The sequence below is a fragment of the Phacochoerus africanus genome, chromosome 16 (genome assembly GCF_016906955.1).
Source record: "Phacochoerus africanus isolate WHEZ1 chromosome 16, ROS_Pafr_v1, whole genome shotgun sequence".
In the NCBI taxonomy this organism is placed as follows: Eukaryota; Metazoa; Chordata; class Mammalia; order Artiodactyla; family Suidae; genus Phacochoerus; species Phacochoerus africanus.
In genome coordinates this window covers 31838120-31862150 of record NC_062559.1, presented here as the reverse complement: position 1 = coordinate 31862150, position 24031 = coordinate 31838120, and the positions used below count along the sequence as shown (strand labels likewise).

At 41.3% G+C, this 24031-nt stretch overlaps 1 protein-coding gene across 1 annotated transcript in view; it reads left to right on the top strand.

Annotated features, from left to right (window-relative positions):
- Window positions 1-7625: 7625 nt before the first annotated feature.
- The window catches only part of FOXP2 (forkhead box P2), a 545958-nt gene continuing 529552 nt past the window's right edge, over window positions 7626-24031 (top strand). Inside the window, exon 1 of the mRNA XM_047762905.1 lies at window positions 7626-7742. The gene's annotated coding sequence lies outside the window, so the exon portion shown is untranslated. The remainder of the gene's footprint in view (window positions 7743-24031) is intronic.

Sequence of the window (24031 nt, the reverse complement as noted above, 5' to 3'; positions counted from 1 at the left end):
CCTTCTGGCTTTAAGAACTGGGTAGATTAAGGTGTCATTAACCACTAACCAGATGGCATAAGGAGTAGCTGGCCACAGAAGAGGGCAAGATAATAGTTTTTCACAATTCAAATAGCTCTATCATTAAGCAATTGAATACACAAATCTAGAGCTTAGAAGAGAAATATCTCTGGGGGATTTTGGAAGTTGTCATTGTGAGGGTGGTGAGAAAGAACACAATGGAGGGAGGAAAAGGAAGCAAAAGGGAATACAAAAGCAGAATCCAAAGGAGGAGGAGCAGAAGGGGAAGGAGAAGAGGGTAAATGACTGAACTTTTATATGATTTATGACAATTAACCTCTTCAGTACAAAGTCTGGGTAAACTACAGCAATTATTAGAGCCAAATTTGAACCAGAATAAAAATCTACTCTGATGCAGAATCTTGATATAGTTCTTTTCTGCTCAAAGATTTTTTTTTTTTTTAAAGCAAGATTTTATTTTCTCTCATGGCTTTTATTTTATTTGTTTTTGTCTTTTAGGGCCACACCTGCAGCATATGGACTCTCCCAGGCTAGGGGTCGAATCAGAGCTTCAGCTGCTGGCCTATGCCATAGCCACTGCAACACTGGATCCTTAACCCACTGAGAGAGGCCAGGGATCGAGCCCATGTCCCCAGGAATACTAGGACATTACGGGTGAGTCACAACAGGAACTCCTTGTAGTCTTTATTTCTTAAGAGTATAGTGAAGGCCCCCTAGGACTGGTTTTTGCCCCCCCCAGGAGTCCGTGAAGATTATTAATCCTGAAAAGAAGTCATATACTGTGGTTTGTGTTAGCACCTCTTGCCATCAGTTTTTTCTGTGATGAAGACTTGCAGTCAACAGTGATGAACCTCTTTACACTACTGAAGAATCCTTATAGACTTTAATTGACTTTCAAGAGAAACAAGTCATCAGACTTTTTTTCTCCCGTGTATTACAGTGGACATGACATGACAGCTAACCATCTTCAATACTGTATTGATATCCAAAGAAAATTATCACTGAGCTGTATTGTTTTGATGTATATGAAAAAAATGTAAAAAATAGGGTGTGTATGTTTGTCTTCAGTGGAGTAAGAAAGGAGGTCATTAAAAGTTTAGAAATATGAAGTAGTTCAATAATAAGAATCAGAGTTTATTAACTAGCTTTTTGATCTTGCTCTCATCTCTGGACCTTTGCTTTATGATTTTTGAAATAGAGACTGGGAGTTGCCATTGTGGCTTACAAACCCAATTAGTATCCATGAGGATGCCGGTCCAATCTCTGGCCCTGCTCAGTGGTTTAAGGATCCAGCGTTGCCATGAGCTGTGATATGGGTCCCTGAAACAGCTCTGATCCCGTGTTGCTGCTGCTATGGCTGTGGTCAGCAGCTACATCTCTGATTTGACCTCTGGCCTGGGAACTTTCATATGCCACAGGTGTGGCCCTAAAAAGAAAAAAAAAAAAAAAAAGAGAGATTGGACTGGAATATCTTGAAGTTTCCTTCAGCTCTAAAATTTCACAGTAACTAAGAGACATATAAACTCTAAGACTAAATTTAATTGTAGAAACATCAGCAAGCAAAGGGCTTTTTTTTGCACCAGGCAATTCAACATATTTGAATCAATGTGGCAGGATGTAAATATCAGGGATTGGGCAATTTAACTAATGCTTACTTTTCTAGAGACAGAATACATATCAGAAAAATCTGGATTTTATTAATTTAAGCATACAAAATTTTCATTAGTGTGGGTCAGAGTTGACCAAATATCAACAATTTAGTTTCAGCTTCATATTAGTATTTCCAGTGACCATCTTACCAACATAAACACTTGGGTTTAAATTATTTTCTAGAGAATAGAAATTTGGTAATTAAATCCCTAACTTGCAAAGGGGTGTAATATTATAGTGAAATATTTGAAGATCTTTAAAAAAATAGATTTGATACAAATATGTGCCATTGAAGTGTTGTTGGAAAAAAGAGTTTTCATTGCTTGATCGAGAATTTTGGTTCAGCATTGGAATTCTTTATCCAGGAATTATCCTCTTTCCATTTGGATAAGGGCTTTCTTGGGAAGATCCTAGCCCTGAGCAATTGATCTGTGTCTCCACAGGGAGGTCAACTAGAACTGGAACCTGACATTAACTGCCTTTCAGTCAATTTATTTTATTTAATTCTTTAGTCTTTTTGTTTTTAGGGCTGCACAGAAGGCACATGGAGGTTCCCAGGCTAGCCACCAGCCTACACCAGAGCCACAGCAATGCCAGATCTGCGACCTACACCACAAGTCAAGGCAATGCCAGATCCTTAACCCACTGAGCAGGCCAGGGATCGAACCTGAGTCCTCATGGATGCTAGTTGTGTTCCCTAACTGCTGAGCCACTATGGGAATTCCCTTTCAGTCAATTTTTTTTTTGTCTTTTGTCTTTTTTGTTGTTGCTGTTGTTGTTGTTGCTATTTCTTGGGCCGCTCCCGCGGCATATGGAGGTTCCCAGGCCAGGGGTCTAATCAGAGCTGTAGCCACCGGACTACGCCAGAGCCACAGCAACGTGGGATCCGAGCCACATCTGCAACCTACACCACAGCTCAAGGCAACGCCGGATCATTAACCCACTGAGCAAGGGCAGGGACCGAACCCGCAACCTCATGGTTCCTAGTCGGATTCGTTAACCACTGCGCCACGACGGGAACTCCTCAGTCAATTTTTAAAGACAGTCATTGTCTACCTCTCTGCAGAGATATGCTGTGTTTACATATTTCAAGATTAGATATATTAACAGAGAACTATGCTACATTCAGAGTCTGTTATTTGCCCTAAGACAAAAGTGGCCCCTGCAGTTGAGGCTCCATTTTTCCTATCAACAGCATATTAGAAGAAATCTGCAGTCCCACAACTGATTTGAAAAGACTTTATCTGGAGGCTGGAGACATAGTGGGGTTTTTTGTTTGTTTGTTTGTTTGTTTTTCTGAAGATGAGATGACTAGAGAACCCAGAGAGAAGTATGGGCTTATGAACACATATTTGTTCATTTGTTCAGAATGTATATTTGGTTTTTTTTGTTCAGGATCCAGGTAGTTTTAGGGTACGTGTAATAAAAATGCAAATGAAAAGTATAGTCCATGATTAAAAAAAAAAAGTTGGGAAAGCTCATTAAGATTTATTATAGGTCCCAAATTTTGTAGTCCCCAAGCTTAACGACAGATGGTGGTGTAACTCCACCAATTTTGCAACCTCTAACATGCAATTTAACATTATAACAGAGATTACCCTTGATTTGACTTCGGTGAAACTAGAATTTTCCTTTTTTCTTAAAATGTGTCTTGGAGGAGAGTGTGGAGAGGAGACTGAAAGGAGTCTGTTTATTTGCTCATCTTCAGAAAACTGTGGTGGACGTGAAGAATAGGAAGCTGATACATGCTGGTTCTTCTGTGCGATAAGAAAAATGTTTTACCTTGCATTTAAAGAAGATTTTTGTTACAGTCTGTTTCAGAAGAGTAATACAACTTTGAAGATGATATCTTAAATAGGAAAAAAATGATTTAAAAAAACCTGCCCCTCTCCCTGTCGGTGATCTCTCCAAGTCAGTTACACTTTATGTATTAATCACAATTACACCAATAAAACGACTCTGAAGAAGTAAACTGTAATTGTTGTTTGAAAGTTGTGAAGAAAACAGACCTGAGTGTGCGAATAATTATATTCTTACAATAAGTAACTGAAAATCCAAGCGGTTCCCTCGGAGAAGCATTATCAGCGGTTCTAATATGTGGCGTTCGCGGAAGTTGCTTTCCTTCATAGTTAGTCTCACTGGGGATGGTTTATTTCGCTCAAGATGCGCTGGCAGAGACCATTTCAAACGAATTTATCTTTCACCTGGACCAAAATGGAGCAGCGTATTGGAATTTGTTGATTTGTGGTTCCACCGTAAAATAAACTTGAAATCAAGTAAGTTTTCGTGAAAGAACTTCGAAGGCCACTTGGTGAAACTCCTCAGTTACCCAGTAGCCCCGTTTAACTTTCCCCTGGAGCCTCTTTAAATGACTTTTGCAGACCCACGTGCTGCAAAGAAGACTTGAGCTGAGGCTACCACCCTGCGCAGCGACTACAGGGACAGAATTTGGCTTCCCCGCGCTCTCTGATATGCAACGTTTCGTTTTAAGGCTCCCGTGATCCAGTGGGTTGACCAGTGACTTGTGCAAAAGAAAACTATTCGTTCGCTGTTTGCCCTTTCAGCGTTTCCCTCGGCTGCGGAAACCCGGTTTTCCTATTATTATACTTCAACTTTTTTTGGAGTCTGTTAGCACAGAGCACTAAACCCCGGCCGGCTCCAGCAGCAGCGAGGCGAACAAAGCCTTCAGTGTTCGAGGCCACGCCGGGGCGGGGGTGGTGGGTGAGGGAAAGGAATTGCAAATAAATATATTTTATGACCACCCATCAACAAACTACGCGCCACCATGTCAGCCCCTGGTAGCCAGCCTGGGTCTGCAGTGTGGCGGGGGCGGGGGGTGGGGGGAGGCTGGGAGGGAGGCAGTGGTAGGGGGTAGTGAGCCGTAAGCCCCAGGCCTGAACTTTCACCTCTCGAACCCGGGCCCAGCCCATTGGCTGCGGGCGAGAAGTCCGCCGAGGGCAGCGGCTCCTGGCGGGACCTGCTTTCTCAACTCCCAGGGGCGTTTTCCCTGCGAGAAGAATGGGTGGCCCCGGAATGGCAGCAGGCGAAGAAGAGATAGATAACGGAGGGCGAAGTTAAGCTGGGGGCCCAAGGGGGCTGTGGGCTGAGCCCCGCTTAGAAAGATCCCTGGCCAAGGTACGTGGCCAATCGAGAAAGATGTGTTCCTCTGGCTGGGATATCCGTTTGCAACTCTTGGCGCCTGGCTATTTGTACCCACAGGAAAGAAACGTCAATGGCTGTGAATTTCACCAAAACGTGTCTTTGTGTACAGAAAAGTGAAAGGCTAACTAAACCCTCTCCTTTCCAAGTCTCGGGGGCATAACCCTCTTTCTTTTCTCCTCGTTGGGAACTTGAACTTCTCTTCCAAGTTGCCCAGACTCATTTATAATAAACCTTTCCCGCTCACTTCCTCCGGACCCCTAGAGAGAAAGGGTATTAAGTGGGGTCGGTGCAGGCGGGAGAGGAAGAAGGAAGAAAAGTGAGGAGCTGTAGACCTTCTGACGGTTCTATTACCTTTAGTCACAAACCCAGTGGATAGATACATCCTCGCTCTTCAAGGATTTCGACGCCGTTTGTTCTTCTCTTTGCCAAAATAGTTTCAGGTTAATTCAAAGAATCCGCTTTTTATTTAGGGTTGCTAGTGAAGCATAAGTGTAAATTAAATAAAATGATCTACACTTTCCAAGAAGAGCGAGGTGTGGTCATTTACATCTGGCGTTTTGTAATTTAAATGACTGCTCCCTCCTCTACTCGCTCTCATCTTAAAAAAATTCGACTTATTTGTCCACTCTTCAGCCTGCATTTCGAAAAAAAGACAATTAATAAAAGGGTAAGGACACAATCCTCAAGCAGAACATTTAAAGACTGCCTGGAGTTTTGAAAGCGGCCAGGAAACATCGCAATTGAAAGCCCAACTCTACCCCTTTTCTCGTCCTGCTGGCAGGGGCCGTCTTCCCAGGACCAGCTCCGTGGCTTATTGACTTAATTGGTTTCACTAGAAAACCTGATTGTGTTTACAGATGTGGGTGCCAGGCTGCTTCCTCCCCGGGAGAACTGCGGGTTCTGGAGGGAAGAGTTGGTGCCAAGTGTGTGTGTGTGTGTGTGTGTGTGTGTGTTCGCGTCTGCCCTTTAGAGAAAGGGCGCGCTGCTCTTTGAGGAAAAGAAAAACCCAAAGGGCAGAAGTTGGTGCTGCTTGTCCAACTCCCCAGTCGCCACCCCCTCTCCACTTCCGCCACGGAAGATGTTAAAGTTGGCCAGGAAGAAGCCGGGGGCCGGTGTCTGTTCCGCATGGCCTCTCGGCTGCACCTATTTGGAGGAAAGTTTCAGCGCCTTTCGTAACGCCACGCTCCGCAACTGACATGCGAGCAGAGCTGCGGGTTGCGCCACGGCGCGCAGGGGACGCGGCCAGTGGAGGGTCGCGCAGACCCAGAGCAGGGAAGGGGCTGGCGGGAGCCGGCGGGGAGTTAACAGCCTGCTCCGAGCGGCTGTGGGATAGGAGCTACTGAGAACCCTCTACTCGGGTCACGGATCCAGTCCGGGCCCGAATCGTCCTCCCTCAGTTTTTCCCTTGTCATCCCCTCGGTCCCGCATGGCCTGCTGGCTGGGTCATTCCCCACGGACAGTAGGGACCCGGGCGCCGGCGCCTCGGCTTTGAAGTGCGCGCGGAACGGGCTCTGGCAGTTTCTTCTTTTCATTCCGATTACTTTTGCTCCCCTCAGTCACTGATAGGGCCGGTCTCGAGAACCTCAGACCCTAAAAGTCCCAGCTCCGCAGTCCCTTCCTTCCAAGCTCCGCCCCAGCCAGCCCGCAGCGCGGCCCCAAGCCGGTAGGAAGCCCAAGAACTCCCGGGCCCAAGTGAGACAGGAGCCACGACAACAATGAAGAGTGAGAAAGACGCTCGGCCTCTCTCCACCCCAGGCCGCAGAGGCGCACCGTGAAAAGAAAGGCCAATCAGCGTTTTAACGCACGCTTGGGTCTCCCTCTCTGACTCCTGAGTACTTTAACTCCTTGCCACCGAGGGCTTTGGATCCCTTCGAGGCTTCCTGCTCTTCACTTGGAATCCCCTGTTTCATTTGCCAGCAGCTCCGTCTGCTGAGAGGACGTACTTTGGGGACTGCCAAGAAGCAGCAGACACAACTCGGCTTTGCCAATACAGCATAAGGTTTTGTTCTCTCCTCCCTCCCCACCCCCTTCCTCTACTCGCCGTCTGGGCTGAGCGGGAGGAGGCGGAGCAGGAGGTGGGGAGAAGGGTGGGGGTGGGGGAAGATCTGGCGCAGAACAAACAAGTTCTCCAGCGAGTTGTTTACATAGCAGGTGGACCTGACGTCAGCCAGGAGGCTCCACTGCGAATCCGAACAATGCTCGGCTCCGCGTTTCCCCCTCCCTTAAATAAGTTGGGGGACCTGGGGAGGTAGGTGGATGGGGGAGACAGGCATCCTAACCAGCTGGTTCCAAACCACTTTGGGGATCAACAACAACAGTCAACAATAACAACGCAAAGTAAAACAAAAACAAACAAGTGGCCCAGCAGTACTTTAGACTCCTCGGAGGCTTCCCTTCCCCCCACTCCGCCCCTCGGAGAAGAGGCGGCTCCGCGCGCAGTGTGTGTACAGTTTGCATTGCCAACAACACGCGCGCGCGGCCTGGTGCGCGCGCTCGCCAGCGCACACTCACACACATAGACACACACACATACAGAGACACACTCACACACATACACACACACACACACACACACACACACACACAGAGATCCGGGTGGGGGGAGCGGCAGCGCGAGACAGCGCGAGCCTCCGAGAAAGCGCGAGACACGCCGGCGCGTGCAGCTCTGCGGCGGCCGCTGCGCCCCGGCTCGAGCCCCGCGCCACCCGCAGCCAGCCGGTGAGCGCCGGCCGGGGTTATTTATGCGGCAGCCGCGTCCGCCCTCCGGCTTCCTTCGGTACCCCCCTTGGCGCGCCCCCACTTGCGGCAGCAGCTGCCGGGACTCGCGCGTGGGTGTGTTGTTTGGGGGCTTCTGCCTCCGCTCCGCGGGTGCCACCTCCCGGGACGCTGCCCCGGCGTGTCCGGCCGCGGTAAGTTTCTTCGCCCTCACTCTGGCGCGCTGCACCTCCGCCCCCTACCCCGTCCCAGCCACCTCCACTCCCGGCGGGGCTTCGACTTTACTCTGCTCAGCTCTCCTCCTGCCGCGGCGGCGGCAAAGTTTCGCCCCTGCCTCTGCGCTCAGCGCGGCGGAGCGAGTGTGACATGTGTCAAATCTCGGCTCGGCTTCGGGGTCGCGTTTCGGACCCAACATTGCCACTTGTTGTTCTTTTTCATTTTGCTTTGTGATGAGAGGAAGGGTGAGTCGAGAGGGGAGGTTGCTGTTGTCTCACGGATAATTTTTAGTTTTGAATATGCAAAATGTTGCTTCGTCCAGAGAAACCGCGGCTGGAGGAATATGTATGTGGAAACACCAGATGTGTTTGTTTACTCTTTAATTTTTGGGTTTTGTCCGTTTCTCTTCCTCTTCCCTCCTCCCCACCTCCCTTCGGGAGGAGGGAGGAGAAATAACAGTAAAAACCTGTGGTGGTTGGAAGCACACACTTTATTGATCCAACTGCTGACCTTTATTTACTCAGTTGGGCAAGTGCACGCCTCTCGTCTGCAAGTTGGACACTTAAACGTACATTTCACAAGTACTTCTCTGGGAACGGGAGTCAGATAGGGGACACTCCTGCTTCTCCGGTGAAGAAACTCCTGGCCCCTAGTGACGCTTCGGGATGATCCTGCATCTCGACTGCTGCCCCTGATCGCTCTACTTTCCTTGTCCACAGTCAGCAAGACTTGCTTCACCCCGGGATCTGTCCTGGTTTTACTTTTATTCTACTTTGGAAAGGTCTCTCCACGCTGAGGGTGGGTTTGGAATGAAATCGCGCCCCCAGGTTCTTCGTGGGGGGGGGGGGTGAGGGAGGGGCGCAGACACCTTTCGGCGAAAGGGAGGGTTTCTGGGTTGGCTTTTACCTGTAAGTCTGTGGAGGCCGAGGGCGAACCGAGGGCTGGTGGAGGCGCGGGGTTGACTTTGACCCAGGCGAAGCGCGGGTCCTGACGCCCCTTGGCGCTCACCGCGGCGCACGTGCGGCGGCAGCGGCGGCGGCGGCGGCGCGAGCCGGACCCACTGGGTGGCCGCGCGCGCGGCTCACACGCCTCCTGCGCTTCTCCCCGCCCTGCGGGTCGGAAGGCCCCTGACACCCAGACCTAGGGGCTGGCGTCTGCGTGGACCCTCGCTTGCCGCGGGCGTTCGGGTCGGTCTAGAGCAGGAGGGAAAAGTTGTCCTCCTGTCCTCAGACTCTCAGATCCCTTAGGTAAGTCTCAGGGCACCTGGCGCGTGGGCGACTCTCGTTGGGACCTACGGGAGGGAGAGGCACGTGCGAGTGTGGGGCATTCGAGAGCGGAAGCAGTGTGCGTTTTGCACAGGGACGAGGCAACAGAGGCCAGAGTGGACCCCACTTGGGAGGCTCCTCAGATTCCGGAGTCCCCAAGGAACTAGACCCATCTGTGTATTTGTTTATACAGCTTTTTAACCAACAGATTTAAACCACTTAATGGACAGCTGCTGTCTGTACCGTTCCTCCACCGCCGCCCCCCCATCATTTTCTCTCACCACATGTTGAAATCCAGTGTCTTGATCCTGAGCATTGTTCCCCGAGTACCGTTTGCTCCCAGGTGGCCAGGCCCTCGCGACGTGAGGCACGCGAAGTGGCCTGGATGAGAAGGAGCAGGAGGGAGAAAGGGTGTGGAAGACCTGTGGGAGTGTGTCAAGTGTGTACATGTGTGGTCATCGTGGGTTCAGAAGTGCTGAAAGAGTAAGCTCCCCAACTTGCCCAGAGCCTGCTTAGAAGAATAATTAAGTAGTAGCAGGTAGGCTGAGGGGAGAAAGTGACGCCCTGGTGTCAAGTAGCTCAAGTGGACGTTTTCCAACTGGAAGTATTTGGAGAGATTAACTTTTAGAAAACAGAAGTTTGCCTGGAAGGCACATCTTTGCACACTCCTAACTCAAATAGTTTGGTTAGGTTTCAGTGGAGACAGGAGGGGTGTGTTTAATAGCACATCTATAGGAGAGGTCAAAACTGAGGCAAAGATGAGCTTTCAGATATTTTCGTCTTGTGGTTTACCTTGGGAAATGTTTTATGCTGTCAAAGGATCTGTTTATCTTTTCTGTCACTATGAGTTATGGATAAGTATATTCTCAGTGTCCTGGAATTTTAAAATGTAGTGTTTGTTTAATACTGCTAAAAAATAATCTACAGCTTTGATTTATTTGTATATACATTAATAAAGTGAGTATAAAATTATATACACTATGATCATTAGGGTCATAAAATTTCATTTCAGCTTTAGAGCTTTTAAAAGTCATTTTCTTCCATCCTCCCTTCCTTCTTTCCATTTTTATTACTAAACTAGACCCATGTTTAGTAGTTGGTCAGGTCAGTACTTCTTTAAGAAACCCACTATTTCATTTTTATCTAAAAGTTAGTGAAAGAAATGTTTAATTGTGATTAAGTTACTGACTTTTAAAGAGGACACTGGAAACCTGATGACACATTCCTGTTGGTAAGTGAGAGAAGACACTCAATTTTAAAAGGTCATCTTAAAGTTCACTTTTAAGTACAAGAATACAAAAAATTAAGGGAATGATTTTTTTAACATTCAGTTTAAATATGAATACAATAAACACTATTTTTGCATAGATTATTAAGTGACCATTACACTACAGTGGATACTAAAATAGAACAAAGGGAAATGTATACAATAACAATTATGGACTATTTTAAACTATTTTTCAAAATTCCTCAACTTACTTTGGGATTCAGAATGGTGGAAATTCTAGAATCGAATATTGTATTCACAAAATTCATACTCTGAGTGAAAAGAGACTTTTAATTATATTATGATGTGAATAGGTTTATTAATAGTTATACCTGAGTAAACTGCTGTTGGAGTTTTGTTTCTTTGCCCTGATGGTAGTAGTAGTGTTTTTTCTTTAAAAAGTAAAATAAAATAAACCCTTGTAATATTCTAGAAACCTAAAATAGGAGGAAATTCTTGTATGTGACACACCATAAAATAGGGGAAAAAAAAGTCAGTGTTAAAATTACAGATAACTTGTAGTGGGCAATTATTTTGTAGAAACAAGTTTCATTTGTACAAACAAAAACTCAAAACCAAAAGACAAGTCTCTTTATGTAACTGTTAGAATTGTACTTTATAAAAGTGTATTTAAATATGTGAAAATACTTTATGGATTGATTGGGACTTATAAGACGTATAATAATATACTGAACATAGCCAGATAAATTTACCAGAAATTTTTATTTCAAGAGAAAATGCGAAGGATGTGGAACTTAATTACACAAAAGATATTATTTGTGATATATTTAAAAATGTATAGCTGCTCTGCCTCATCACCCTTGTCTAGTTCTATGTTGACAGTCTCATGTTAGGTCAGTTATTAGTTATAATATTGGTAGAAAACTGAACGATGAAGGTGGTCGTGTATTTTCTGCCTCTCTGAATTAAATCGAAAAGAGACCCTTGACTTATAAGAAGAGAATATCACTAAGATGCTTGCTAGACAAAAATTGCAACTCACAGTTGAATTCTGAAATAATATCAGTTCCATTGCAATTCCTGAACACTAATTCTTGGTGCACTTTTTTTTTTTCTTCTTTAACTTTGTGATAGATGGTAGTAATCCTACTGATACATGAGTGAATCTAGCATGTTCTAACCAGTGCCCAGATTCAAACTGCCCTTTGATAAAAGAAAGCTAATTTCTTAATTTAGACCCAGTGAGATTTTAAGATTTGCATAGATTTTGAAAGCAACCTTATTTATGTAGCTCTTAATTCATCGAGTTTTAACAAACTTAATCAAACCCAACCCAGAGAGATTGTTGTTTATATTCTTAAGCCTTCTGAAAAAGTAATCCAGAAGCTTGAAATTTTCCTTAAACATATTCCAGTGCTTCTGGTCTGCAGATAGTCTAATGCCTAATTTGAATTTTATATGCCGTGATTTACTCCTCTTTCTTTAGATAACATTAATATTTTCTTAGGTCCAGCTATTTGTCAATTAATATTCTTGGACTCCAGTCATATCACTTTCATAGTGTTACCAGGTAAAAATAATTTGAGTCTCTTGAGCTTTTTTTTTTTTTTTTTCTTATAAGGCTGAGGCCATGTTCAGTGCTTTCTTAGGGCATTGTTCCAAACTTTAGCTTCTTCATTTGTCCCATAACTATTTTTTTAAAACACTTTAACTGAGCATAGTTAGGAGGGTTGCTTAAAAGTACCATCACCTTTTTTTTTTTTTTTAAAGCCCTGCAATGGTTATGTGAAAATTCATTGCCATTGAATTGCATAAGTACTAGTAAATAGAATAGTCTTTCCTTGTATGTGTTCCTACCTGTTAAAATAGGTGGTGCTTACTTCCACTTGCTTATTTACCTCTGCCTTGTCATTACCTTTGATGCATTTTTATTTATACTCTTTGGTTCTGCAGAGTGTTTTCATCTCTCCCCTACCCCCAGTTTTCCAGACAAAATGAATAAAGAAAGAAACTTTGGTGAAATGCAAAGAGATATTTTAGCTAAGAGGTTCATGTTAGAATATTGAGATGCCGGAGAGAGATCCTTCGAGAAGATTGAGATTGATTATGTTCCAACACTATTAATGTTCAAACGAAAAAGAAAAACTTTTTGTATATGGTGACTTATTTTCAGTAATGGCATTCATTTAAAGCTTTTTTCTCGAAATAGATGCTTCAGTGATTTGCTGTTTTCTCAACTGTCATATTATTACGTATTGGCCTAATTATTTTTAGGAGCACAATCTCAACTTTATAATTGGAGTGAGTAGGATTTGTGCTTAACTATACTGAATTTTGCCTAGCAGCCAAATTAACAAGAGTGTATCTGTGCTTTAAAATGAAGTATACTGGTATCACCTGTATTTCATTTGAAGACAACATTATGTTTTAATGATTTGTAGCCTGTAGTTCATTTTGAATTCTAATGCTTTTTCAATTGGTGGTTGTGGACTTTACTTTCTTAATTCTTTCATTTGTCCAGCTTCCTTTCCATGAACAATTTGAATTCGAAAATTCCCCCAGTTTATATAATTTTTAATCTAAAAATTTATTGAAAACTTATTTTCTCTATAAATTAGCTATGGAAGTCCAGATTCAACCTTTTCAATTCTTTGATACTTGAAATATGTGTTCTTGGACTTATACTGTACTGATTGAATTCAGCTCACCAATCAGTTGTACACGTTTTTCTTCCTACAATCCGCCAAGGATCTCTAGAATATACCTTACCATTATATTGATAAATATGTCATGCAGAGCTAACATCTTCATTCCTTTCTGCTGTGGCAAATTATTTTCATTAGCAAGAGTGAAAAAAATTTAAATGTTGAAAAAGCACATTGCTGTGAAGCAAATGAATCCCCAGGGGTTTAAAAGCTCTCAGCATTTTTAGTTTATTAATGTTCCTCAATTTCCTTTGATTTCTATCTTGGAAGCCTTAAAATATACCTAGTGGAAGATAATGTTGATTTAAAATTTATTTAAGTTTTTAGTGTTTCTTTTTAAAGCTCTTTCTAGCATAAGTCTCAAAGATTTGTACCATGAGAATATCATCATATTAAAAAAAAAACAGGTTAAGGAAGTTAAATTCCTCAATGCTGCTAGAAAGAGCATAAAGTTTTTCTGGTACTCATTTCTTTCTTCTCAGCTTTTATGATGGCATTTTATGTGAAAGGCTTTTTTTTCTTTGCATCATTTTTGTTTTGTATCACTTTGGTACACCTACAGAACCACAAGCATCATTTTGTAACTTTTTCTCAATTTAAGGAAAAAAAAAACTTTCTTAAAGTGTATTTTAAGGGGTAAGAAAAAAAATCTCTAGTAGACATATTTCAGAGAAAGCATTTATGAAATTTCTTGCTGGCAGATAGGAGAAACTTATAGTACACTAATCCAAATATGTTAACATCTTAGCATATGTAGACTGTCATAAAATCATCTCATTTAACAAAAAAGATCCCCAACATCCTTAAAAACTATTCCTCACCATTACTTCACCCAATTTTATGTTCCAGGATTAGGTTGAGCTATATCTGTATGCCTGTAGCTAACTCTTCACTTCCTTTTTGTCTTCATTTTTTTTCCTCCTTTCTCAGTCTCTTCAGTTAAGCTAAATGGTCTCCCCAAAATCTTGTTTTATATATCTGGTTAGTACCCCCACTCTGCTGCCGGTCTGATCAGATGGATGGTCAGCAACTCCCGGAATTGTTGCAATAGCTACTTAGTGATCCCCTTTCTTCTCCCTCCAGGCACCACGTTTATACTCCATGAAGCAGAGTGATCTTTTGAAGGTATATCTGATTATGTCCTTCTTTTGTATAAACCTTGCGACAGCTTCTTCTGTCTCTCAGAATAAAAGACAAAGACCTTACATAAGTCCATATTATTTGACCCTTGCTGCCTGACTGTATTTTCTTAACATTTGCCTCTTATTCAGTCAACTCTAGACACTGACTTCCTTGATATTCCTCAGAATGGGCTCACTGAGTCTTAGCTCTGTTTTTCTCTCTCCTTTCTGTCTGGAATGTCCTACCCTCAGGTATTGTCACTAACTGCAGGTCTCTGTTCAAACATATCCTCATAAAAGAAGCCTTCTCTGACCATCTTGTATGAAGTAACAGATCCTCGTCGATCACATCGTCTGTCACCTTTAAGTCATTTTCCCACTTAGCGCCATAAACTGACATTAGAATTGTTTCCGGAATTCCTTGTTGGCCTAGTAGTTTAAGGATCTGGCATTGTCCGTGCTGTGTCTTAGGTCACTGCTGTAGCATGGGTTCGATCCCCGACCTGGGAACTTACACATTGCTGGGGGCACAGTGTCCCTCCCCCAGAAAAAAAAGGTTGTTTCTTAAAAAATATATATAGAGAGATTGTTTCTTTATTTATCATCTGTTCTCCAAGTGAGAATGTATATCCCGTGGATCTAAAGATTTTATTTTGGGCACTGTTCTAACCCAGTGCTTAGAACATGCCTTATACTTGGTACAAGCTCTAAAACTAAATATTAAATGGAGGAAGGCAGGACTTTGGGGGGGCCCAGGAAGCTACTTCTATCATTGCTTCTTCTATTTTTTTTTTCCTGGTGTGTCATTGAAATTCTTTTTCACCTTACTTTTTTGTTTTATGCTCTTTTTATACCATATCACCTTTGGGAAACTGTTCATTGTTATATCGGCTAACATGGCTCTCATCTCAGGGGGGCATGCTTCAAGTTGTTTTCTGGATCTCTTTTTTATTCTTGATCTGAGAAACAGTATGACACTTAACTTTTTGAAAGTTGTAAGTGGATGTTTGTGCATTTGGACAGCAAATGCTCAATAGTTGAGGGCTTCGATAGAATAATGCCTAGCGCAGTTGAACTGACATATTTAATCATATAACTCATTATATCTAATGCAAATAGCATAAGTAGTGTATATAGATGTGAATGGCCACACTGTAGATACGACATGGTCATACCAAGTATTTCTGGGGATTGTCTGTATAGAAAGTGGGAGGGAAATAGGTTAAGTGAAGGTCTCTTCTGAAACCTTTGGATTTAGAGGATTTTACTTCTTTGCATTGGTTCACACACTGTATATTTATAACTTCTCTTTCAGTCTTTCAGTATCTATCCTTAACCAGAGCAGGTTGAGGATACTTCATGACTAGAAAGTCCATCTTTCCAAATTTAAAACCCCACCTCTTTAATTTGCTCCGATTGCTTTGGGATACCTACAGCTACGGTGTGAATAAGTGGTACAGGTCTCCATGTAACACCACAGAGATACACAGATTATTTTCTCATAAACTTAATGCCCTGTAGAGTGCCCGCTCACATACTTCATCCGTATTTAAAATTTGCATTTATTTGTTCAGCAGTTTTGTTCTAAATATCTTGAGAAAGGGAAGGGAGTCCATAGTCTATAGCCTTTTCCGTGAGTAATGAAGGAGGTCTCTCTTCTTTGCCCACTTCTCTTTTTCTCTTTCTTTTCCCTCCTGCAGACTGAATTATGAAATCTTTCAAAATAATTGCAATATCTTATAATAGCACCAGGGACTCTGTGGCCCTTGAAAAACTTGGAAGCAAGGCAAAATGGGATTTTATTACAGAAATACCACACTTTTTCTTAAAAAAAAATCACTAACTTAGCTTTTCTGCCTTTCTTCTCTTGGCCCTTAGATACCCAGTGCTCTCCAGGTTCCCAACTGGCTATTCCAAGTCCCAGGGTATTCTTTTTTCCTTATTCCAAATAGAAAGTTTTATGTTAAAGGCCTTATCTGATCATCATAATGCATATCAGAATGTGAATAAAAAGAAATTCTTCTGGAGAGCATAATTGTTATCTCAGAGAGTAAAATGGTCCACTTGGTTTACTGTGCAGATTTCCACATTAAACGCCAGGAGACCTACATTCTAGTCTTTGGTCTGACTTTCTTGTGTGATATTGGGGGAGTCATTTCCTCTAGAATGAATAAGAGAATGGATTTGTTTTTAGGTTGCTTTCAACTAAAACCTTTTATGAAAAACACGGAGTCAGATTTGAAGCTGAGAACATGTTCTCTCTTAACCTGCACATAAACCCACACATAAGAATGAATGGAGAAAAAAAAAAATCCTAAAATAAAAACAATTTAAGCTAGCTCAAAATTACCACAAATAACTTTGTTTATGAAGCTCAGGGGGCTCAGTTAAAATGTAAGAGGTTTTTTTTTTTTTTTTTTTTCCTTTCCAGTTGTCTTAGCCCATGAGGAATTTTCATATCACTCTCCTCCTTCTCAGTCAGGACTGGAACCTCCCCTTATTTAACCAGGATACTGAAACAAGGAGGGGAGAAATGAGTGCATGCAGAGTTGATCATGTTAGGGTTGAGAAAAATAAATAACCACCTGGCATCCTCTTCCCCGAAGCACATACCATTAACATTCCATAAATATTAATTTCTTCGCAATTTTGCCTTGGTCCTGTGCTCATTCATATATTTAGCTGTTGGTGGCACCCATCCAGAAATAAAATGTGGAGTTGGATGAGCTGTTTGATAAACTTTGTCTTTTTAAAAATTAGACTGTCTCTCTCTTTTTTTTTTATGTATCTATGTAACACGCACAGACATTTTTAGAACCACATAAAATATTGGACTGCCCTATGGTCCAGTCTGTGCAGTGTGCTACGTTAAAAGGAAACACAACTCCCAACTGTAGGAGTGCTGCCTGTCTTTGCTGTAGTTTGGGCTTAAAGGGAGTAACACAAGGGTTTTATATAGTGAGCCATGTGGGAAGTGTGGCCCCACATTTCTTGAGACATAATTCCCCCTGCCCCGGGAATTGCTGAAAAGTCTTTAGAGCCTTGTCTAGGTCATTCTTTCACTGCTTTGCGGCCCAGTCCCCTAATACAGTTACACCAAGTGTGCACACGTCATAAAATGTGCAGTTCCATGCATGGTGTAGTCTCTTCTCTTGCTCTGGGGCTTCCTTTGTGACCGTCAGCCCACTAACAGATGAATGAGGAGTGTAGCTACAGATTACATCTCAGAAGGCAGAGGATTATAAATTCTGGTAGTTTTTAGCAGTGATACAAACTTGCAAGTGTTCATAGTTTAATACATTTTACTTGTTGTGTGTTATAGACAACATATACCCCTGTAACTTAAGTTAAATTTTGTTTGACAGCCTGACTTCGTGTTGTCCAAAATATAATAATTTTAAATCTATATTTCCTTAATCTATTTACATATTTACTTCCAGAAAAGTATGTTTTTAAGTTGCCTTCCTATCACTTCTAATTCTTTGCTCTTTTGTAATTTTCATACGTCCCTAGTTCTGCATGTCTGGTGCTCAAACTATTCCACAAATAGAAGAAAGACAATGAAATTTGTTATTTCTAATTAGCATTTGATTTTACATATCAGTTCTCTTTGATATCCCTCTAATTGTGTCCTGAAAATATCTCACTCCCACTGGGCTGAAACAATGGCAGATTCTGAAATATGACTAAGTAAATGCTTGCTTATATTATTGTATTAAAGGGACATTGTTATTTTAAGTTTTTTATTTTGAGAGAACAACTTGTTTTTCTCTCTGCCACCAAATTTTTAGGGCAAATGTACAATAATAGAGAGTATATAGTAACAAGCTAGTAAGTACATAAAGAATAAAAGTATTTAGTGTTTATTTTCTTATTACTAGAATTACATTTTTATGAGAGGACATTTGAAAAATAAAATGAATAGATAATTTATTTTTATTTACTTATTTTTTCTTTTAGGGCCTCACCCTTGGCATATAGAAATTCCCAGGCTAAGGGTCAAATTGGAGCTGTAGCTGCCAGCCTATGCCCCAGCCACAGAAAAAAAGATATTGAATGTAGTTCCCTGTGCTCTACAGTAAATCCTTGTTGTTTATTTTATATATAGTGGTGTGTATCTGTAAATTTCACACTTGTAATTTATCCCTCCCTATAGCTTTCCCCTTTGGTAACCATAAGTTTGCTTTCTATGTCTCAAAGTCTGTTCCTCTTTTGTAAATAAATTCATTTTTTTTGACTCCACATATAAGTAATATCATAGAATATTTGTCTTTCTCTGTCTCAGTATGATAATCTCTACGTCCATCCATGTTGATGCAAATGATATTAGTTCATTCTTTTTATATAACTGAATAATATTCCATTGTGTATTTATACATACCACATCTACTTTATCCATTCATCTGTTGATGGACACTTAGGTTGTTTCCATATCTAGCTATTATAAATTGTGCTTACATGAATGTTGGGGTGCATGTATTTTTTGCACTAGAATTTTCATCTTTTCCGGGTATATGTCCAAGTGTGAAATTGCATGGCAACTCCATTTTTAGTATTTTAGGGACGCTTAGTACTGTTTTCCACAGTGACTGCACCAATTTACATTCCCACCAACAGTGCCAGAGGGTTCCCTTTTCTCTGCACTGCCTCCAGCATTTATTATTTGTAGATTTTTGATGATGGCTATTGTGACCAGTGTGAGATTATACCTTATTGTGTTTTGATTTGCATTTCTCTAATAATTAGTGATGTTGAGCATCTTTTTTTTCTATTTCTTTTTCAAAATTTCTTTGTTATTTCCCCAATACAATTTTTTTTCTACTATACAGCATGGTGACCCAGTTACACATACATGTATACATTCTTTTTTCTCCCATTATCATGTTCTGTCATAAGTGACTAGATGTAGTTCCCAGTGCTACAGCAGGATCTCATTGCTAATCCATTCTAAAAGCAATAGTTTACATCTATTAACCTCAAGCTCCTCATCCACCTTCTCCCTCCCCCTCCCCCTTGGCCAACCACAGTCTATTCTCCAAGTCCATGATTTTCTTTTCTGTGGAAAGTTTCCTTTGTACCGTATATTAGATTCCAGGTATAAGTGATATCATATGGTGTTTGTCTTTCTCTTTCTGACTTAACTTCACTCAGGATGAGAGTCTCTACTTCCATCCATGTTGCTGCAAATGGCATTATTTTGTTCTTTTTATGGCTGAGTAGTATTCCATTGTGTCTATATACCACATCTTCCTAATCCAATCATCTATCGATGAACATTTGGGTTGTTTCCATGTTTTGGCTATTGTGAATAAAGCTGCAATGAACATGTGGGTGCATGTGTCTTTTTCAAGGCAAGTTTTGTCTGGATATATGCCCAAGAGTGGGATTGCTGGGTCATGGGGTAGTTCTGTGTATGGTTTTCTAAGGTACGTCCATACTGTTCTCTATAGTGGTTGTACCAGCTTACATTCCCACCAACAGTGTAGGAGGGTTCCCTTTTCTCCACACCCTCTCCAGTGTTTGTTATTTGTGGACTTCTTAATGATGGCCATTCTGACTGGTGTGAGGTGGTATCTCATGGTAGTTTTGATTTGCATTTCTCCAATAGTTAGGGGTGTTGAGCATTTTTTCATGTGCTTGTTGGCCATCTATGTATATCTTCCTTGGAGAAATGTCTATTCAGGTCTTTTGCCCGTTTTTCAATTGTGTTGTTGGCTTTTTTTGCTTTTGAGTTGTATAAGTTGCTCGTATAATTTAGAGACGAGGCCCTTGTCAGTTGCATCATTTGGAAACTATTTTCTCCCATTCTGTAAGTTGTCTTTTTGCTTTCTTTTTTGGTTTCTTTTGCTGTGCAAAAGCTTGTCAGTTTGATTTGGTCCCATTGGTTTATTTTTGCCTTTATTTCTGTTGCTTTGGGAGACTGACCTGAGAAAACATTTGTAGGGCTGATGTCAGAGAGTGTTTTGCCTATGTTCTCTTCTGGGAGTTTGATGGTGTCTTGTCTTATATTTAAGTCTTTGAGCCATTTTGAGTTTACTTTTGTGCATGGTGTGAGGGTGTGTTCTAGTTTTAGTGGTTTGCATGCAGCTGTCCAGGTTTCCCAGCACCCTTTGCTGAAAAGACTTGTCTTCCCATTTTATGTTCTTGCCTCCTTTGTCAAAGATTAATTGACCATAGATGTCTGGGTTTATTTCTGGGTTCTCTTTTCTATTCCATTGGTCTGTATGTGTTCTGGTACCAGTACCACACTGTCTTGATGACTATGGCTTTCTAAGATTGCCTAAAGTCTGGGAGAGCTATGCCTCCTGTTTGGTTTTTGTTCCTCAGACTTGCTTTGGCAATTTCGGATCTTTTGTGGTTCCATATAAAATTTTGGATGGTTTGTTCTAGTTCTGTGAAAAATGTCATGGGTAATTTGATACGGATTGCATTGAATCTATAGATTGCTTTGGGTAGTATGGCTATTTTTACAGTATTAATTTTTCTGACCCAAGAGCATGGAATATCTTTCCATTTCTTTACATCTTCTTTAATTTCCTTGATTAATATTTTATAGTTCTTGCCATACAGGTCCTTTGCCTCCTTGGTCAGGTGTATCCCCAGGTATTTGATTTTGGGGGGTGCAATTTTAAAAGGTATTGTATTTTTCTATTCCTTTTCTAATATTTCATTGTTAGTATACAGAAATGCGACTGATTTCTGAATGTTAACCTTATATCCTGCTACTTTGCTGAATTTGTTGATCAGTTCAAGTAGTTTTTGGATTGAGTCCTTAGGGTTTTCTATATATAGTATCATGTTGTCTGCATACAGTGACAGTTTTATCTCTTCTCTTCCTATTTGGATACCTTTTATTTCTTTTGTTTGTCTAATTGCTGGGGCTAGGACTTGCAGTAATATGTTGAATAACAGTGGTGAAAGTGGGCATCCTTGTCTTATTCCAGATTTTAGTGGGAATGCTTTCAGCTTTTCTCCATTGAATATTATATTTGCTGTGGGTTTGTCGTAAATGGCTTTTATTATGTTAAGGTATGTTTTAATATGCCTTTTCGTATGTCTTTTTTGAGAAATGTCGAGGTTTTCTGCCTATTTTTTGATTGGGTTGTTTGTTTTTGAATTCAATTGTATGAGCTGTTTGTACATTTTGGAAATTAAGCCCTTGTTGGTCACATCACTTGAAAATATTTTCTTCCAGTACATAGGTTGTCTTTTCATTTTGTTGATGGTTTTCTTTGCTGTGCAAAAAGTTTTAAATTTGATTAGGTGCCATTTGTTTATTTTTGCTTTTATTTCTTTGCCTTGGGAGACTTATCTAAGAAAATATTGCTATGATTTTATTGTGATTTCTTTTTCTTTTTAGGGCCGCACTCACAGCATATGGAGGTTCCCAGGCTAGGGGTCCATTTGGAGTCATAGCAGCTGGCCTGCGTCAGAGCCATAGCAATGCCAGATCTGAGCCGCGTCTGTGACTTACACCGCAGCTCACAGCAACGCCAGATCCTTAACCCACTGAGCGAGGCCAGAGATCGGAACCTGCAACCTCATAGTTCCTAATCGGATTCGTTTCCGCTGAGCCATGGTGGGAACTTCTTCGTTGTGATTTATTGACAACACAAACCAAATATATATATAGGTGTTTTTTTGTTTTTTTGTTTTTTTTTTAATGGCTCCTCCTGTGGCATATGGAAGTTCCCAGTCTAGGGTCGAATCAGAGCTGTAGCTGCCAGCCTGCAACATAGCCGGTTTGCAACCTACACCACAGCTCATGGCAATGCCAGATCCTTAACCCACTGAATGAGGCCAGGGATCAAACCCACGTCCTCATGGATACCAGTCAGATTTGTTAACACTGAGCCACAGGGGGAACTCCCACAAACTATATTTTAATTGTTCATCTTTACAAAGTTGTTTTAAGCTTTTTATTTTTTTATTAAAGATAATTTACATGCAGCAAAATTCACTCCTTTCTAAAATTTTTATTTATTTATTCATTTTATTTTTGAAGGCCACACCTGCAGCATAGCAAGTTCCTGAACCAGGGATCGAACCTGCACCTCTGCAGTGACCTGAGCTGCTGAAGTTGGATTATTACCCTACTGTGCCACAGTGGGAACTCCAAAATTCACTCCTTTGTCCTGTATATTTTGACAAATATGCATAGTTGTATAATCACCACCACAATTAAGATATGGAACAGTTCCATCATGCTCCAAAATATTCTCACATGGCTTTTAAGCAGCCCCTCTTCTCATCCTGTAGTCTCTGTCAACCATTGATCTGTTTCTGTCCCTTATTTCTTTTTTTTTCAAGTCTGTCTTTCTTTGGTAGAGGGAAAGTTTTTTGTTTTTTTTTTTTTAATTGAATGAATTTGACATGTAGCATCTGCATTTAAGGTGTCCAGTATGTGATACATTGTAATATGATTGCTATTGCAAACATGTCTGTCACATTACATAATAATAATGAATAGTAGTGCATAATTGCAGTGCAGTATTGTTGTCTGTATTCACTGTACTGTGTATTGATCACTCTGGCTTATTTACTACTCTTTCCAAGTCTAAACAATATCAATCTTATCCCCCCATACCTATCTGTTGGTAACTACCATTTTACTCTCTTATTTTTTACAAGTTTGACTTCATTAGATTCCACATATAAGATCATATCATATAGTTCTTGTCTTCCTCTGTCTGACTTGTCTCACTTAGCATAATATGCTCAAGTCCACCCATGCTGTTGCAAATGCCAGGATATTGTCCTTTCTCAGGGCTGAATAATATTCCTTATGTGTGTATATATTGTAATACATATATATTACACTCAAGTCTGTCTTATAAATAGAATAATGAACTACTGTGTAGCCTTCAGAGGCAGGCTTCTTTCACCCAACATAACGCATTTGAGATTTATCAATTTTGTTGTACATGTTTTTTTTTTTTTGCCTTTGCAAGAATGTAGTTGCTTGTTCTGTCATAATTCTTAGGCGTTTAGAATTCTTTCATTTTGTTATTCAAATGCATTTGTATTTTATATATCCTTAAATTTTATTTTGGCTTATTAACTGGATTGGCTTATAAACTAGAGACTTTAATAGTTATTTCTGAGGATTAATTTTGGGGTCTTCCCCATAGCTGTCTACCCTCATTTCTGTTTCCAACTCTAGTCTTGCCTTCTTGCTCTCATACTTCTTTTCCTGTTCCCATGACAGACGTTTGTTGTTCATGTCTTTTTGCTCTTGTCATCTGATTCACTGATTAAAAGATGTACGCCCTGATCAGGTAGCTAGTTCTTAAAAAAGAGAGAAGCTCATTATCAGTTGTTTAATAATATTCATTCTTTCATCCATTCTTAACCATTCATCACTTTCTGTAAATGGCAAAAGAAGAATCCAAGAATCCTAGCATTGAAAGGAAACTTTGAGATCATGAAATTAAATTTTCATACTTCTTTTCAAGCCAGATAGGAGATGAGACTGGGCTCTGTTGCCCAGGTTCCTCTATGATATGGCCTGTGGCCTGCAGTGTGTGGAAAGAGGAAATAATCAGAGAAGTAAATCAAAAAGTTAGGTGGGCTGGTAACGAAAAATCGTCCATTTGAAGAGGCCAGCTAGGCTGAAACAGAACAGAAACCAGAGAGATAATATAGGAGTGGAAATAGACAAGAGGCCTGGAGAAACTCTTTATAGGTTGCCTTTTTTTTTTTGTCTTTTTGCCTTTTTTAGGGCCACTCCCACATCATATGGAGGTTCCCAGGCTAGGGGTCTAATCGGACGTGTAGCTGCTCCGATTAGACCCCTAGCAATGCGGGATCCGAGCCATGTCTGCGATCTACACCACAGCTCACAGCAACGCCAGGTCCTTAACTCACTGAGCGAGGCCAGGGATCAAACCCGCAACCTCATGGTTCCTAGTCGGATTCATTAACCACTCAGCCATGACGGGAACTCCA